This window comes from Protomyctophum bolini (assembly GCF_963924005.1).
Source record: "Protomyctophum bolini genome assembly, chromosome: 21".
Taxonomy (NCBI): Eukaryota; Metazoa; Chordata; class Actinopteri; order Myctophiformes; family Myctophidae; genus Protomyctophum; species Protomyctophum bolini.
In genome coordinates, this window is record NC_137882.1 from 14,055,108 (window position 1) to 14,073,334 (window position 18,227).

An 18,227-nucleotide genomic window follows, 5' to 3' on the forward strand; every position below is an offset into this window, starting at 1 on the left:
GTCAGGGTGTTGCTTTTGTTCATGTTGCCTCACTGGAAACACCGTGTCCTTGAGTGGGTTCCAAATGGCCCCGCACAGGTGTGTAACTCTGAGAGTGTAGAAATACATTTGTACACAAGTTATAGGGGTCCTATGAGAACCACTGTACACTAAAAGGAACAGAGCCTTAGTTAGTATCATCACTGATCGGTAACACGTGTTAAGGAAGTAGGGAAGGGGCTTGGAAGCAGGGAGCACACAGGTGAAATCACCGCCAACTATATCTGCCAGTCACTTTGAGTGGCACCGCACGCGGAAGCCACGGGTGAGTCTTAATCGGCCACCTATGTATGTCGGACATTGCTACCCCATAACCTCAGTCTTAACCGGCCATGTGTCGGACTCCGTCGTTGTTTTAATTAACTCTCCAGTTATTTCACATAAGTTGAATCATACACTTCAATGACACTCGATTCTGAACTTTAAAATCGACTTTAAAAAATGGTGTCATTAAAAATCACGATATTTGAGTGGATCGATATTTTTGCCCACCGCTAATTTATAAGCAAAAAATCCTGTGCGAATCGACACGTTTTGATCTTGTAGATCTGCTATACTTTATAATTTAGTAATAGTTTGACAGGTTTCCACCTGACAATATATAAATATACATATACAGCAAAACTAGAAAATCATGAAACAATACACCAATACTGTCAAAATAAACCCTGCCAATTTTCCAGGCTTTCATAAGCAGCGAGTGAGCCACCTATTGTATAGACCAGCCTACTGTATGTGACATTGCTTTTTCATTATGCTCCACAAAGGAATTTTCTGAATTAAGCTGTTCAACAACTCCCTGCAAGGCCACCACAGCGAAGGCCTTGCGGGGGCTGTTGACAATGCGACATCGTGACAATTTTCATATACACACAAGCCCCAGAGCTCTGTGACAGCGGCAGCCACAACATAATCATCACAACGAAGGCCACAGACAATGGGTCACGACTCCAACATTTACTTTTTTACTTCAGAATGCCAGTGTGTAACCATCCAAATGACACCTTTTTAACGTAATTCAGCATAATGGCTCTTTAATGACGACAAGAGTGAGGGGGGTGGGGGGAGGGGCTGGGGGTTATATGCCTTGACAAATCTGTAAGGCCACTCGGTTCTCAGAATATGTCCAGAGCCTTGAGTCAAATAAAGTTTGTCATCCCTCCAACAAAAGCATTTTATTATCATTATGCCACAGCAGGCCGTCTCTCCTGAATTTCCTGCAATGTTGCAAATTGCTTGGAATCAGGCTGTGCGGACTGTTTACGCCGTGTATATTTTACAAACTTCACGGAGTTAAAACAGTAAAAACATATAGCAAACACAGCTCAGCTCAAATGGAGCAGTCCCTGGGCACTACTGTATGCAATTCTTCCCGGGATGTGCATTATTTTCTCGCCCCTCTGCAATTACTGTCAGTCCATTCAACTTTACCACCTCATCACTTCACTGCTTAATTCATTGGCTTCTCTGGGAGGCCTTGTCAGCTCTCAATATTAATTACGGCTTTCCATTTAATGAAGCATCCACCCAAGCATGGTTAGTCAGTGTTGTGTGTGTTGTGTGTGTGCGCGCATGCGTGTGTGTGTGTGTGTGTGTGTGTGTGTGTGTGTGTGTGTGTGTGTGTGTACTGTGTGTGTATACATGTCATGCACACGTGCGTGTGTGATAGGCAGGCTATGGGATTGATAACGCCACGTCCCTTCTCTCCGACGACACCCAGAGATGATTAAAATGGGGCCTTTTAATTAAAATGCAATCACAGTGGATGTTGTTGATTACCACAGGACCAAAAAAAGATGCTGGACCCTGTCTGGGATGAGGACACTGGCTGGGGAGAAGGGGAGGGGACAGGGGACAGTGGTGTCCACGTGGGCGTATCTTAATGAAGGCCTCTGACAGTGGCGAGCCACAATGTCTGTTAACAATGTTGCTTTCAACAATGTAATACATTAATTGCAATGTGATGCGAGAGTGCGGTCTAGCCAACACCAACTAAGGACTGCTGAATCACTGCCCTCCACACTCTCTCCTATCTAGCATTATAGGGGCTTGTAATCTGCAGTTGCTGAGCTGTCCCGCCGCAGTGCATCTACAAATAGATGGTGATGCGCTACGGCTACATAATACAAAAAGAAATATAGGTAATGGTACACTTACGTTCTGTGGCAAGCAATGAGTTGTAATACTTTTGTTTTAATTTTAGGCGGAGCGCTTTCAAAAGTTGAAAGCACTTTATTTTTATTTTTGAACTACTAATAACTGATTTAGAAGGGGTTTGTAGAAGCAGCCTCAGATCTCAATAAGTAAGCTCCTGATGGTGCAAGCCAGCAGCCATGCCTGACGGGAGAGACGTCACCAGCAGAGAGGAGAAACACAGACAGCTGCCTGACAAGAGAAAATATCGATACATTTATATCATGAGATATCATGCAGTTGCTCAATATTCATTAAGTTCACACCTACACATTCACGTTAACTTTCACCAGGGGTGCCGGTGCCGCTGACTATTTGGTTGCCCCAAGCATGATATGTTTGTGCTGCCCCCCCTAAGTCTATTGTGAAGCAATCTGTCATAATTCAGTCCTATGAGTTTCACATTTCAATTGCCCTTTGTTCATGGCTCTGTGTGTTGAGCAGAGGACGGGCATTTCCTCAGGATTCACATTGAGCGATGTTCAAAGAACGATGCCATTTGCCCTATAGCTATAATCACGCCAATGGTTTCCATCCGTGAAACAGCACTCACACATTTACATTACATTAGCCTACTGATTTTACTGAACAACTATAAATAAACTATAAAAAATACTTAAAATATTATAAAAAGGCTATTTTCAAATAGTATATAGTTACTAGTAACTAAAGTTTTCAAATCATTCTAGTCGAGTAAAGGTATAATATTTGCATCTAATATGTAGTGGAGTAGTATAAAGTATTGGAAATACTCAGTCACATCAAAGCCTTTAATTTCCTCAGTGTTCAGAACCCAAGATGCACACTGAGTTTCATTCACACCAGACTTGTTGGTTCCTACATTCTTTCTTCTACGGTTAGGTCGGTCATTCACATTTTTATAACAGTACAGTAGTTGTACTCCACACCTAACACTGTACTGAGGGCATATGGTGGCACATCACAGCAATGTAACACTTGATGGCCGAATCCATCCTGATAAAGATTAGGTCTGAGATCAGGGCCGTGGTCGTGGGGCCGTGGTCATCAGGATTTTATTTCCTGATGAAAAACCCTCAGTCATTTTTATGAAATAGCTCTTCTGTTCCTTAAGATGTCCTATCTTTAGTGCCCAAACTCCTTATACTGTTCCCTCCCTCACCACTTTGTTCTCTTATCTCACCCATGGGGATAGACGTCACACAGCCTTAAAAGCCCAGACTTGCAGTGTGGCTGAAGGTGAACGTAGTACGTACAATACAAGCGTGTGTGAGTCCTTGCCTACAGTACGTGCCCTTGCTGCCTACGGGGCAGTTACAGTCGTAATGAGGCAGGCAGGGGGCATTCTGGGAAATTGAATTTCTCTGCGGAGCAGCTGTGGCAAGGAAGTGGCCTCGGAGCACAGGAGAGGTCTTCTTGGCCACTTTTATTCACAGTAACAAAGTTTAATTTGATTCAGATTCAGTTCCCATTCTGCATACTAACGACTGCATATAATATATCCACAGGTAAAGGCAAAAAAATAAAAAGGTCCTTCTCTACTCTAGCACGTTGTACCTCTGAGCAGGGATGAGGGGTCTATCAGCCTTAGATGTAAGCCCATTTGGGACAAAACTCTGTGGACGCATTTCCGACATTATGAAAGACAGATGTAAGCAAAACAAAAATAAATTGTTGAGCGATCAAAATTAGATTTAGATAGACCCGCCGTGCATCTACCACTGGTTAATGGATATAATAACATTAGAATTCTGTAAGAAAACGGCTACTCCGGCTAATTCTCCTTTAAGCAGCCTTCGTCAGGGTACATCGACATCACATGTAAATCTCTGAAGTCATGTTGATGACAGTCATGTCTTGGCCAAATATGAAGGTCGGCGAGACAGGACACAAACCCTGGCACCATGCCATGAAAAAAATCACGCCGTGAATCCTCCCTGTATCGCTGTGTGTGAATACGGTCAAAGTATTTGAAATAAAAAAGTGGGTTTTGTGAAAATTAATTGTATGATTACCACCACAACCAGCATTCTGTTTGTTCATACAGTACATAGAAAAATTACCCTCCTCCAGTCATTTGTCATAGTTGAAGTAAACTAAATTATCACAGCTAAATGTACAATAGGTTGTTGACCTCTTGAATCCCAACGATGCTGTGCTGTACTCTGCTGTGCAATCAGCTTCCTATTGACAGCCTATTGAATCATGGTGATTGACATGGCAACAGGGCTAAACAAGTGAACCAATAGTGTGCTTTGTTTGCATCGCCCAGCAATCATAATTGCGCATGACCAGTGGTGCAAAGTAACTAAGTACATGTACTCTAGCACTGTACAATTTGTAGGTATTTGTTTACTTGACAAAGCGGCCATGTTGCTCTTACATCACACTCGGGAGGTGGTAAAAACCCCATCAAGAGTCGATCGTCTTCCCTGGCCGGCAGTCTGCGAGTGTCGGGTTAGAATCTAAGATGTTAAAGTGAGAGCGGACAAGGAGGATGCTGGGGGTCTGGCAGCGAAGACGAGCCACTCGTCTGCCTGTGTGCAGTTCAGGACATATTTCATTCAGTCTCTGGGGCCCACCACCATATATTTTATTATCATTATATTGGCTTCTACCAAGGACACTCGACTCCAATCATTTTCACACACTCGTGCAGTACTGTACAGTGTACACACACACACCCACGTGCACGCCTGCCACGTGTGCACACATAGACATCAAAGGGGGCTTGAGCCCCTGCCCGTCTGTAAAAAATACCCTGCCATCTCCAATAATGAAGCATTTACTTTGGTGAAAGAAATGCATATAGCTGAAGACAGCATTCAGGAGTATTCCTTTTTCCCCCAAACTCTCGTGAACTTGAACGCAGCATTTTCCGTTGAAATAATTTTATCCTGTGTAGAAATCCATGTCGTACGCAGCAAGTGCGCCTCGAAAATAGCTGATCTACAAGCTCTCAACGTGTCACAGTGTGACACGTTGTGAGCTTGTAGATCCGCATTTCTTAGTGTCCATTTAGATAATTTCAGCCCCGGCCTCTAACATTCTCTGCACGTCCCTGGTGCCTGCACTGAGAAGAAAGTCCTTTTAGAAACAGCGCACGGGGGGACACACACTGGCTATACAGCGTAAGAGGTGTTGTGAAGAGAACACACAGGGCTGGAAGAGCGAGGACAAATGGAAGGACCACCCGCTGAAAGTCTCACGTTGTCTACATAAATGACTCATGGCTTTAAAGCACTCCACTGATGAAATTAAACATGGCACAGGATCTCTTATAGCTCCAAAATCGTTGCCCTCAAGCCTACTTCATGTGTGTAGGCCGTTATCATCAGTAAAACATTCACACTTTGTTCACAGATTTCCAACCTTGAATGATTAAGGCTCACAGTTCTCAAGGTCGTGCTGGCCACGACTAATGATTAATACAAGCTGACCACATCCTTGGCCCTAAATTAATGGAGAAACCTTGCCATCTAGCTGGGGAGGATAACATTCTGAACACTCACTTTATTTAACCATCTAGCTGGGGAGGATAACATTCTGAACACTCACTTTATTTCACCATCTAGCTGGGGAGGATAACATTCTGAACACTCACTTTATTTCACCATCTAGCTGGGGAGGATAACATTCTGAACACTCACTTTATTTCACCATCTAGCTGGGGAGGATAACATTCTGAACACTCACTTTATTTCACCATCTAGCTGGGGAGGATAACATTCTGAACACTCACTTTATTTCACCATCTAGCTGGGGAGGATAACATTCTGAACACTCACTTTATTTCACCATCTAGCTGGGGAGGATAACATTCTGAACACTCACTTTATTTCACCATCTAGCTGGGGAGGATAACATTCTGAACACTCACTTTATTTCACCATCTAGCTGGGGAGGATAACATTCTGAACACTCACTTTATTTCACCATCTAGCTGGGGAGGATAACATTCTGAACACTCACTTTATTTCACCATCTAGCTGGGGAGGATAACATTCTGAACACTCACTTTATTTCACCATCTAGCTGGGGAGGATAACATTCTGAACACTCACTTTATTTCACCATCTAGCTGGGGAGGATAACATTCTGAACACTCACTTTATTTCACCATCTAGCTGGGGAGGATAACATTCTGAACACTCACTTTATTTCACCATCTAGCTGGGGAGGATAACATTCTGAACACTCACTTTATTTCACCATCTAGCTGGGGAGGATAACATTCTGAACACTCACTTTATTTCACCATCTAGCTGGGGAGGATAACATTCTGAACACTCACTTTATTTCACCATCTAGCTGGGGAGGATAACATTCTGAACACTCACTTTATTTCACCATCTAGCTGGGGAGGTTAACATTCTGACCTTTCCCAGCCCTCTCACTGATAAAAAAAAAGGTAATGTAATGCATTGGATGAGCTACTCAAACAATGTCAAGGGCCCCCAAATTGATGAAGAGGGTCTAGCGACCGGACGCTTGCGAAATATAAATTTAAAAAAAATTGCACAGATTTGAGTGTGCGGAGCCTCCCTTTATTTTTCCATGAATAGCCAACTATACGTTGGATGTAATGGATAAAAGGTTAAAATAATTGTGACTACTTTTGGAGGATCAAAGACTCATCAAATTGATAAAAACTAAAAAGATCTCCATGAATTCAAGGCTTCATGGGGTGTGCAATTAATAGTCATGTTTTGGGTGAACTACTCCTTTAAGTAGTAAAATACCTTCTGCAATTTTAACAGACACAATACTTTACATAAAATGATTGTCATTTTTCCACTAGGTTTCCATTATGTTTGTCCCATAATTAGGGATGGACGGGGAGGTCCTTCTCAGTCACTCGGCTGCACTCAGGTGACAGCCTGGACAACGGCCATGAATTAAAGATGCCACCAACAAAAGGACTCAGAAATAGGGAGGGATGCTTGACCTTTTCCTCCTGACCCACACTGAATGATTGAAGACATTTGATTTGGTTCTTCTCAACATTGAGGTGCAATTGGGTGTTCTATCTGGGAAAGCATCTGTGTCATTTTAGATTTTAGCTTTATAGCAGTGTTTCTCAAAGAATGCAGTGCTGCAAGCTTGTACAGCTGCTATTTTTTTAACAGTACATTTAACAATACACACACACACACACACACACACACACACACACACACACACACACACACAATATATATAGTGTGTTTGAAAAATGTTTCTCTTAATTGTCTATGTCGTTTTCTTAAACAAGCATCGTTGAAAGAGAAACATTAAAGCTGTACATATAGGAGGGGCTAGCACCCCTCAAAAATAAAAATAAAACATGCACCGTACCAGCTATTCAAAATAAGCAATAATGTCCACAAAAAGTTTAAATATTTGTCCAAAATCCTTTCTAAAGATAGAATTTATTGGCACATATATTTGGGAATGTGTCTTTCACATATTCACGTCAATGCATGGAATACAGAACTAAACCCACATCTTAACCAATCAAGCCTGATTTATACTTAATTAGGATGGTGGTAGGATGGTGCCGCATGGCAAAAATATCCAATCTACAAGCACGCAGTGTGTCACATCATGTTGGGAGTCTGTATCTGTTATTTTCTAGAAACCTTTGATAATTTAAAAAAAAATCCTCTTTCTTAAATTTGGTAGCCCAGGTTCAAAGTGGTTTGAGGGCCGATTCATACTCCTATTTTACCGCTGTTTCGGCGCTGTAGTGCAGAAATGAATTCGGCTCGTCAGAAATTTTCAGTAGCACCGAAGAGACGACTTTAGGACGGTACCCGCCCCCCCCGAACCTCAAATGACTTCACATTGTAGGCTCTACAGAGCCGAACCGACTTTTATTCGTCTATAAAATAGGAGTATGAATCGGCCCTGAAAATGGCATTACATTTTCACGGTTTAACTGCAAACTGAATGCATACTAGTAAATGTTAACTCTAACTCTAACTGCTAACCGAGATCGCCTTTTCACATCTTTTTTAATATCAATTGGTTCACAACTATGTCCTGTACGCGTGGAAAGTGGAAATTCCGCTGGCTTATGCTGTCTATGGCGACACAGTTTTTAGAATCGTAATATCACGGATTCTTCTTTTTGGGTCAAAACAAGCTTGATTTGCGGCTCATTTCTCTAAACGATTTGGTCCTAGCTTACAAAAAGTAAATGACAATCGCGGGACATGTTACATAGCAGATTTTTACTTCTTGTTTCCGGCCAAATCGGCTTTCAATCCAAGAGTCTTGCCCATAGGACATGGATGGCAGTCTGAGACACCACTAGATGGGGCTGTTGGCAGTCAATGAGATAAGACCTGATAGTTTCACACCAGCTGCAGCAGTTGCATCACTGTACCTAAACTATGCTGTGACCTCTTCTATGCTGGTTGGATCTTAGTCGAAACATCAAGGTCGATACAATATTGAAAACAGATTCTAAACGGTTTGCCTTTGCCAATTGTGCCATTTCTCCTTCACCCTATCTCCCACTGATTGTCACATAGTTTCCTCGTCGCATTTGAGGAAGGACCAGAAAGCTAATGAATAAATGGAGCGGACATAATACTTCATCTAATCAGGGGCTGGAATTATGGAGATGAAAATTCTCTGCTCAGGGTTTTTGCAGTGTTCCGAATCACCATTAGTGTGCCACTGTCCTCATTATAAATGCTGGCTTTGTTACGCAGGGGTGACCTTTAGACTGACCTCCCTATTAACACAATGGAATTTACACCTACAGTATAAGAAGACAGTCTCCCACAAGTGTGAGAGGGAGCAGGACTGACTCCCATTTTTCACTCTGTGCTACTGTCACCATCTGTGTAGGCACAAACGCTGATCGTTTATTATAAGCTACAGTGTGTGCATTATGTGCTGAGAGAGCTAACACGTTATCACAATGAAACCATCTGATTAGAATTTCATTTGTGTTTAGAAAAAGGAAACACGTCACACACACACACACACACACACACACACGCACACACACATCACACTCAAAGCCAGTGTCTGCTTATTATAAGCGCTGTTTTTCTGTGTAGTTGTGGTTTCTTGGGCTTGTTTAGTTTGGGCTTGTGTAGTTGCTGTAGTTGTTGATGGGATTGCGTCCAACTTTTTTACCAGCTGCTGTGTAAACACAGCTGGTCTACTTTCTCTCGCCTTGGCTGTGGCTCAAGAGGTATAGCAGGTTGTCCAATGACCCGTGACATGTCGAAGTGTCCTTGGGCAAGACACTGAACCCTACATTGCCTCCAGTGGTTGCCACCATTGGTGTGTGAATGTGGGAAGTGAGGAGGCTGGCGTTGACTGTTCGCCGCTTCACCTCCCAATGTATGAATGAATGGACCATTGTAAAGCACTTTGAGTAGGCACATAGAAAAGCGCTATAAAAATGCAATCCAATTTACTTGCTGTAGTAGCAAGTATGTTTCTCATTGGCTGCCGTACTGATGACATATCGTCCTGATCGGCTGCCTCGTCTCTAGGCAACCAGACGCTTTTTGCCTCTAGCCGACCTCTCAGCCATGGGACAGCAAGCAACAACATAGTCTGAACGGCATGAATAGTCAAACCATCCGACACTAGTTTTATTAAACTTAATAAAGAGACAGCGAGCGCTAAGGGTGATACGAACAAACGGGTAACGAGGCGGCCAACGGGTCGATTATTACGTCACCTCGCGCTAATGAAACACCAAGGGATTAGAATGTCAACATGATTCTACTACAATATGTAACCCAGGGGAAGTAATGTGAAGCAGACGTGTGTGTGTGGCACGCATGCATGTGGAAATTAAACGAACGGACAAATGGACATTAACCAGTTACCACGCATCACTTTTATTTCCCAACCTGCACAAATGCGTGTTGTTCGTCTATTACATACATGGCGGACCACCACCACACATATATAAAAGCAGCTGGTCATCATTTCTTGTTTTTAGTTGATTCCATTTTAATGTCAAAGAACGCCCAAATTAACTGCCAGAGTTTCTACATAGCCTATTGCAGCCTTTGCCAGAGGGAAGCATTTTTACTAATCTTTCAAGACGCACAGAATATGAGTCTCTGGGCTGTATTTTGTGTACCAGGTCTTATTACTTAACTTAAGACCTGGAGGCGTGATCAATGCCATTTGGCTATTCTGAGTGGCCAAAGAGCATTGGCCACGCCAATGCTCTTTGGCTAAGTTAAGTAATAAGACCTGGTACTTATTACTACACATAAAATACAGCCCTCTGAGTCTACTTTCAATGGGGAAACAAAGTGTGTCACGGCGATGTTCCGTTCTTTAGTTATTGACAGTTGAATATAGCAATTTTCAAATAGCCGATGCATATACTGTAGGTTTAAAATGTGACCCAGTCGTTTGTTTTGGACTTCTTTTCAAAGACCTGGTTGCTTGTTGTCCTAGCAGAATCTGCAACAGCGCTCGACGCCAACACTGTAACACACTCTCTCCGAGCATCTTTTGAGCTGCAAAGCTACACTGCACTACATCCATATTGAATCCAGCAGCTGTCAAGATACTTATAGCAAAACAGGCTTTGCAAATAGCACTGGGTGAATCATCCTTATTTTACTATGCAGCAGTGAGGCCAGGCCTCATTTGCAGACACATGTGCATAATAAATAGATACGGCCCATTAAAAAAGGAAAGAAAATATATACAGTCATCTTTGCTATTTAGTGGTTGAATAGGGCACATTACATACATGTAGGCATAATAGCCAAGCTATACCTCAGTGTTTTGTTATCGTGAGAATTCTGCTGTTTTAGCAGTTCTGAATTATTGTTTTTCATGAAATTGAGCAATATGGTAGCCTATAGGGCTGTGAGGATCCCTCAGGAACTGAAGCTCACACTCATTACCTTTAGATGAAAATAATTATTATGATTTATTTGCTCAATCCATTTTTCAGCCTTTTCTTGGCCACGTCACATAAATTGCATTTCCATACATGTACATGCCAATGGAGTCTGACTGCACGACTACAGCATTGACAAACAACCCCTTCAGCCAATCAGCGTAATCAAAAACACTGATGTCATCTTAAACGATTGTTTTAGCTGGTTTTCAGACTGGGTATGGTCGTTTTATGAGTTTACAGAAATACTTTCTGTGGAGTGATAAAATGCATTACTTAGGTATACAGTGTTCCTGTCAAATACAGCCATTTGTTGTCACTATGGCACTGATTGAAAAAGGAAATTATTAACAATGATTGTTTTATGCTAATTAAACCCAGAGTTTCCGTTTCCTTTCTTTATATAAAAAAATGCCGCAAACTGCATGGGTTCAGTAAACTCAAACCACTTAAATCCTACATACTCTTTTTGACCGGGGTCTCCTACGAGTCAGTCTGTACTTGGCCCCCTCCATTGCGATGCGCTGTGTACTTGTTATTTTCGCCAAATGTACTTGGAACGACATACATGCCCAGAACAACAGGGATGCTAGGGGTTCATGTGGTTAATAACCTCGCTCCCAGGACAGACCACATTGACATAACCAGTCCCCAAAGGATTAATGGAGGGTGTCCTAGCAACAGAAAACATGCACACTGGATGACATATAGCATAATAAACAAAGGGCCGGGAGCACGACGGCAGGTTGTTGTTGTTTAGCCTCCACTAGTCCACCCCGGTATACAATTCACCTTAAGAGTTGGATATCCATCACATTTCAATCCACTCAGATGATTTATAAGCACTATATTATATTTGATATCTCAGTCCTCAGTCCCGGGTTTCTATGGGGGTGACAGATGCCAGTGGCAAGTGGATAGAGCTCAGCAGCCTATGAATCAAATCCAGCCTGTCTGGGCGTATTAGGAGATATGGGGGGCTGATAGCCCTGGCGCAATGAAGAGACTGCATGGGCCTAAAGGAGAACATCTGTGTCTACATGCTGTAAGAGATAAGCACCCCTCGTCAAGTACGTATCTCCGTTCACTTGGGGACGAGGCTAATTAATTATCCGGCACAATGTGCGTTTATGGCAACTGGAAGAGAAATGCAGTCGCACTTTGCATTTTTAGCTCGAATGCATTCTCCGTCATTCAGGTGAGCTGAGATGGAAAGCTTTGAAGTCTATGACACACTCATGCACACTCGCGCACACACACAGGTACAGCGATCAAACAGAATCAATATTCTGTGATCTCAAGCTATGAAGATTCTCCATTTCATGCTCAGCCTCTCTTTGTGAAACCTTATTTTTAGTCTCTCAACCCACCCGCCCCACCAACCCACCCTTGTTTTCTCCGCCTCAGAATCCCGGCAAGATACTGAATGTTTTGTTAGAGAGCTGTGGAGCCAGATATACTCTAAGCTCTGAGTACAGCCTGGCATCACTGTTGATTCTCTTAGCATTGACTAAGGCACAGTAAATTGGGATTTAGGGGATGAGAATTACATGGACTGTCTGGGATGTGCAATATAATAGGGGACCTGCGATCCACTCGTTGAATATTACAATTCGCATACATGTTTGAACTTTGACGATGTACGGTATAAAGTATGGCCATTTGTATAGTCAACTATGATTGGCCAAATGTTGTCTATAGTCGACTGGTAGTTGACTATTAGGCAACTACAGGAAAAAACATAATTTTTGCATGATTTGTTTGAGAGATTGCCAGTCGAATCAATCTGATTGCATAACAAAAAATGTTATGCAATAGATAATCATTTCATTTGGGCTGTGGGGGGTGAATCATGATACATATTCTATTTATTTGTTAATATTAGACCAATCTCTACGTCGAATCATGCACAAAAATAAATAAACTAAATGAATAGATTGGTAGTCGACTAATCGAGGTCAGGCCTAGCTGTAACAGATGATCATGTTGTTGTGTATGTTTCATCTTACATACTGTACATGTGCTTTAAATCATCTGTGATAATGTGCTGTACCACAAATTGCATCTCTTGAAGACATTCACATTTTCTAAAGTCTTATAGCATGGCTTTGAGAAAAGCATTATGCACCAGTGTCCCCATCTTTAAACCAATCAGTAACTGGTGTAGGGCTGAGCATGGATCATATTGAAAAATACCATTATTTTATTTCACTGCAGATCTACACATCTCACACTCATATTGAATTATTTTAATGGACAAAAATCCTGCTCCAGCACTGAATCGCTACCATTAAAAAATAATATGTTCTGGTGATTCAGGTCTGGTGACTGCCTACAGCGGTGTCGGTCTCGATTGAAAATCTGATCGCAGCAGCTGATTGGCCATCAGCCCCGTCACTCGACAGCATCAAACAACAAAGATGGCTGCCCCCACTGCGGTAACTCGCAACCGTATCAATCTGGCTATATTAAATCGCCCTATGATAAATAGTTTCTTTACAAAAACGTTGGGAACTTGTATATGTGCTATTTTCAAAGGAGTTTCACACATTTGGAAACTAGTGAAATGGGACATTCTCCAAAATGAGTTAATTTTACTTTCAGTAAAGGTACCAGACTTTTACTAAAGTAAAAAAATCACACTCTCGTGTGAAGTGAGGGGCGCTCCTATCATCATACATCACATTCCGGCCAATCACAATTGGCATCCTCACTTTTTATCCTCAATACGTATACATTACTCAGCCAATCAAATCATCGTTATGGGGTGCTCAGCCAATCAAATCATCGTTATGGGGTGCTCAGCCAATCAAATCATCGCTATGGGGTACAAAAATGTGAGTAGTTCTTCCACAACGGCTGATTGACGAGGCACAGACGGAGGGTGATAAACCATGAATACAAGGCCAGAGATACTGGACACATTTTGTACTAAATATTTAATGTTTCTGTTGTGTTTGATGACGTCTATGGAAATCCCCAACATTGGTGCAAATCGTAGATGGCACAAAACATAATTAATTATGACCAAATATGGCCATGCCATTCTGCCATTCCGGCTTGTGGTGGACATTTGTCGTCAAAATTATATCTTTGCCAGGGACATGGTAAACAATATTACCTATATATTACAAATGGACCATTACAGGTCTATAACTCTGAGTTACAGACTCAAGATTTGAGAACCACTGTACTGGTGGACTCCTGATGTGCTAGTGTTGTATAGTAAATCAGTGTCATACATATTCTGAATACACATTCATTCATATTGATGATCTCTGGTCAGACGTCACTGTCGGTAGGCAATAATTCATGTTGTTGCGAACGCAATGAGCACTTACTATGAGACCTAGCGCGTTCGCGCGTCTTACTCGTGTGTGACATCAGACCAGAGCTTGATCAGCGAGAGAGAGAGAGAGAAAGAAAGAAAGATGGGAGGGCGCTCGACCAGCGTGAGTGACAAGGACAGAAAGAGACCCATGCGATAACCTGGCCAATGCTGGGCACCAAAAAAACAGATAAACTCGAGAGGTTTTACACATTATGTGGGTACAAACGTATTACACTCAACAGCGTACAGTGCCAAGACCCGTGCGCCATACACTGATGTGGTAATCGGCTGTACAGAGGATATATCATATACGCGAGTCCACACATTATTGACTCTGCCTTTAACAGTAGACAGCTCCACAACAAATTCCACAAAGACCTGAACGCCAAGATGAGATAGAATATTCACACTTGTATTTACATTCTATTCTATATCAATACAATATTGGTTGCCTTGAAGACAGCTCCACAAATTTTTCCAAGTATTTTATTTACCTCCAAAAGATTGACAGAGCACAAGCCAACGGCATATAAATAAGGCTGGCCATTGTGGCCAAAAGCAACTTTCCAAAAATAGGAATCTTAACATTACACTTAAAGAAATAACAAATCAGGAACTCACGGGCTGCCCCGTGACAGTTTTTAAAGAAATTGCAGTTTTAAGGTCAATACCTTTTTGAGACAGTGTGCAGACTCTATAATATCAGCCACCAGCTGATGATCACAGCAGATAAGCTTCAATTCAATCTATCGACATAATTATTCTACAAGCATCTGGTATTTGCATAAAAAGTGAACCACAAATAATGCCTCTAGGGGAAATTCCATGATTGATGTTTTGTCAATAGATAGTAATAGTGTCATAGATATCACATTGTGCAGCTCTGTACAAACAAGTGTTTATATACAGGGTGACTGAGGTGACCACCGGATATGGTTTACCTCAAGTACTCCTCAGGTAGAAGCACAGCTCCCTGATTAATTCAAGTGCGTGTTTTTGATGGCATTTTTGTAGCCTTCCAAGCATGCATAAAATGAGTGGCAAAGTGAGCGTAACGTCGTTTTATGCAGTCAGATAGGACTTTTCCGTTTGGACGTATGGGCTGTCAAGGCCAGAAAGTAGTTTTTTGCCACTCAGTAGACGTTCCCGCATAACTTCTGGGTATGACGAATGGTGATGTCATGACATGCGCATGCCCTCTATAGCAGGTATTGGTGGATTTACACTAGTATGAGGGTGAGGGCAGCAACTCACAGGTGGATTGCAAATAAATACATACAGTAATAACAGTATGCAACCGCTCCATAACCAAAAAGGTTACAATGACTACCATTTTATATTGTATTTTATTGCATTTGTTGTGTATTTTATGTATTAGTTGTGTTTGTCTACTGGTTGCCAGTGTGCCAAAGGCACATTTCCATTTTATCTAAAATTCAATGGACAATCTTTATCTTTTATAGTAAATTGTTGGCATACATTTGTGCCAATACGATTTGTTTATCAATCAATTTAATAATGACCCATCCCACATGAATGGTGAATGTGGTAATCCAAAACACTTTTACATTTTGTTGTTATTATTTCATGTCTATGAATTGATTGCATAGGGCCTATAAATGGAAACAAGACCGCAATGACTTTTCTTTGTGCAACCCGTTTTGAACTGTACTCTGTGTTTGACTGTACTCTGATGCTGTTTGAGTGGTGCAACCACGCCAAGGAACAGCAATGTCCGTGTTCACCTACGTGAAGTTAATGTGTATGTGTGTTAATGAGCACCAGTATAATTATGAGTACCAGTAGGGGTGCTGTTGTGCCAGAAACAGAGAGAGATAGTGCTGCTAAGGAGAGAGAGAGAGAGAGCGAGAGAGAGAGAGGAGGGGGGAGAGAGAGAGAGGGGAGTTGCACCACTCAGTTCACACGGGTGTGGTTTTTACATTTATGTTCAATAAACTATTCAATCAATCAATCAAAGACTGGAGGAAGGTGATCACATACAGTACATGCATGCGTTCTGTATTCTGTGGGATCTACTGTATATCTCCCCTCTGAGGCAAATCAGCCAAAACTGATTACAATTATTATCACGTATCCCTCATGCGGTCAGGTTTTCAAGAGTCTGTGGGCCTTGTCCTTACCAACGGCTCCCTATATCTGGATTATTATGGCTTCTCATACATGGATAAACAACATTCCCGCCCCTAGATCACAACACAACAGCCTTCCACGAACAAGATTTCCATTTCTGGCATGCCATAATGCACAACGGGACTCATTAAAAACAATCAATGTCTACCTCCCAGCCACACAATGACAACGTACACAGAGAAATAAAACTGAGAATTCAATGGGAGCAATTCACACAGGGAATAAGCAGTGACTCATTCACAAGTATCTTATGCATAAATTAGCTACTTTGCAGACACGGAAATCACATAGAGCTCATTGCTCAATACCTTATTCTATGCATGGACAAGCTGGTATATGGCATGTACAAGAAAACAAACTACTGTACATGGAAATCCATCACTTGACCAAGGTCCACGAGCTTCCACATTGTGGGGACAGACTTTGCAGAAAATAGCAGATTGTGAGCTTGTTGAGCGGCTATTTTCATTCATGGCATCATGCAGCGTGTATACAGCTTGCAGCCTGTTAAAAAAGGGTGATCTTCAGTTAGTGTGACGTACGGTAACTAATGGCTCAGAGATTGGTGGGGTTTGGGGCCTATACTGTGTGTCTTTGCAAGAATAGGCCTGTGAATCGAAGACAATTTAAGAGTATAATGTGTATGAAGTGAGGGGCGCTCTTATCACCACCTCATCACATTCCGGCCAATCAGAATTGGTGTCCTCACCTTTTGAGTCCCCTCCTATATTCAGCGATTAGTGTAGATTATCGTCTTACACAAACATACATTTCCCATTCCCCATTGACAATGAATGGATAATTGACGTCATATGTGGACGAGCAAATGATGATAAGAGCAGCCCTCACTTCACACAGGTGTGAATCAGTTTTACAGACACAGAAAGCTGGCTATAGGAGGGGCTAGCGCCCCTCAAAAAGCTATATGCAATGCTTCTCTTCTAATAAGTGGCAAAATACTACTTGATACAATGACTAGAGAGGAGTGATGTCATACTCTTCCAAATGAAGAATTATTGGGTATAAATATTATTCGTTAACCAGGCTACGAAATTCCTTGACGTCAATTCCTTGACGTCGCTTTTTTAACGTCGTCAAGAGTGGATCGAGCTAATATAATATTGACTCATTGAGAGATCTAAAGGTCCGAGGTCCTTTGATGATTGACTGTGAGCTTTTGTTCGTGAGCAATTCCCACAACCCTCTACCCATATTGCAGACACAGAACTGGCAAAACCGTGAACAATGTCGTACGACCCGTACGAAAACAATAATTAGAACTAGAATTAGAACAATTAATAACTAGAAATGCACTCTGTCGAGCAGCCAACTTGCGCTTTGCACACAAGTTGGTTGTGCGTGAGCAGAGCGTGCAACTTATGCGCAGTGCTTCTTGACCGTTGTGTTTGTGCCCCGACTCTCCATCATCAACTACTGCACTAATAGCAGACCCCAATCAAGTTATTGAAACATCTGACATATATATACTATATATTTTGATATAGTATGTTTTTTATTGTTCATACCAGCAGCAGTTGGACACAAAATACAGTATATAGCCAGAATATATCGGTATCGGAAATTAGGAGTTGGACAATATCGGCAAAAAAAGAGTCATACCTAATTATAATGTAATCTAATGTAATAATGTAA

The 18,227-nt window shown here is 41.9% G+C and overlaps 1 protein-coding gene across 1 annotated transcript in view; it reads right to left on the bottom strand.

Moving 5' to 3' along the window:
• Positions 1–18,227, bottom strand: part of ptprn2 (protein tyrosine phosphatase receptor type N2) — a gene marked incomplete at its 5' end in the record, with an annotated part of 180,087 nt that overhangs the window by 160,774 nt on the left and 1,086 nt on the right. The window lies entirely within an intron of this gene.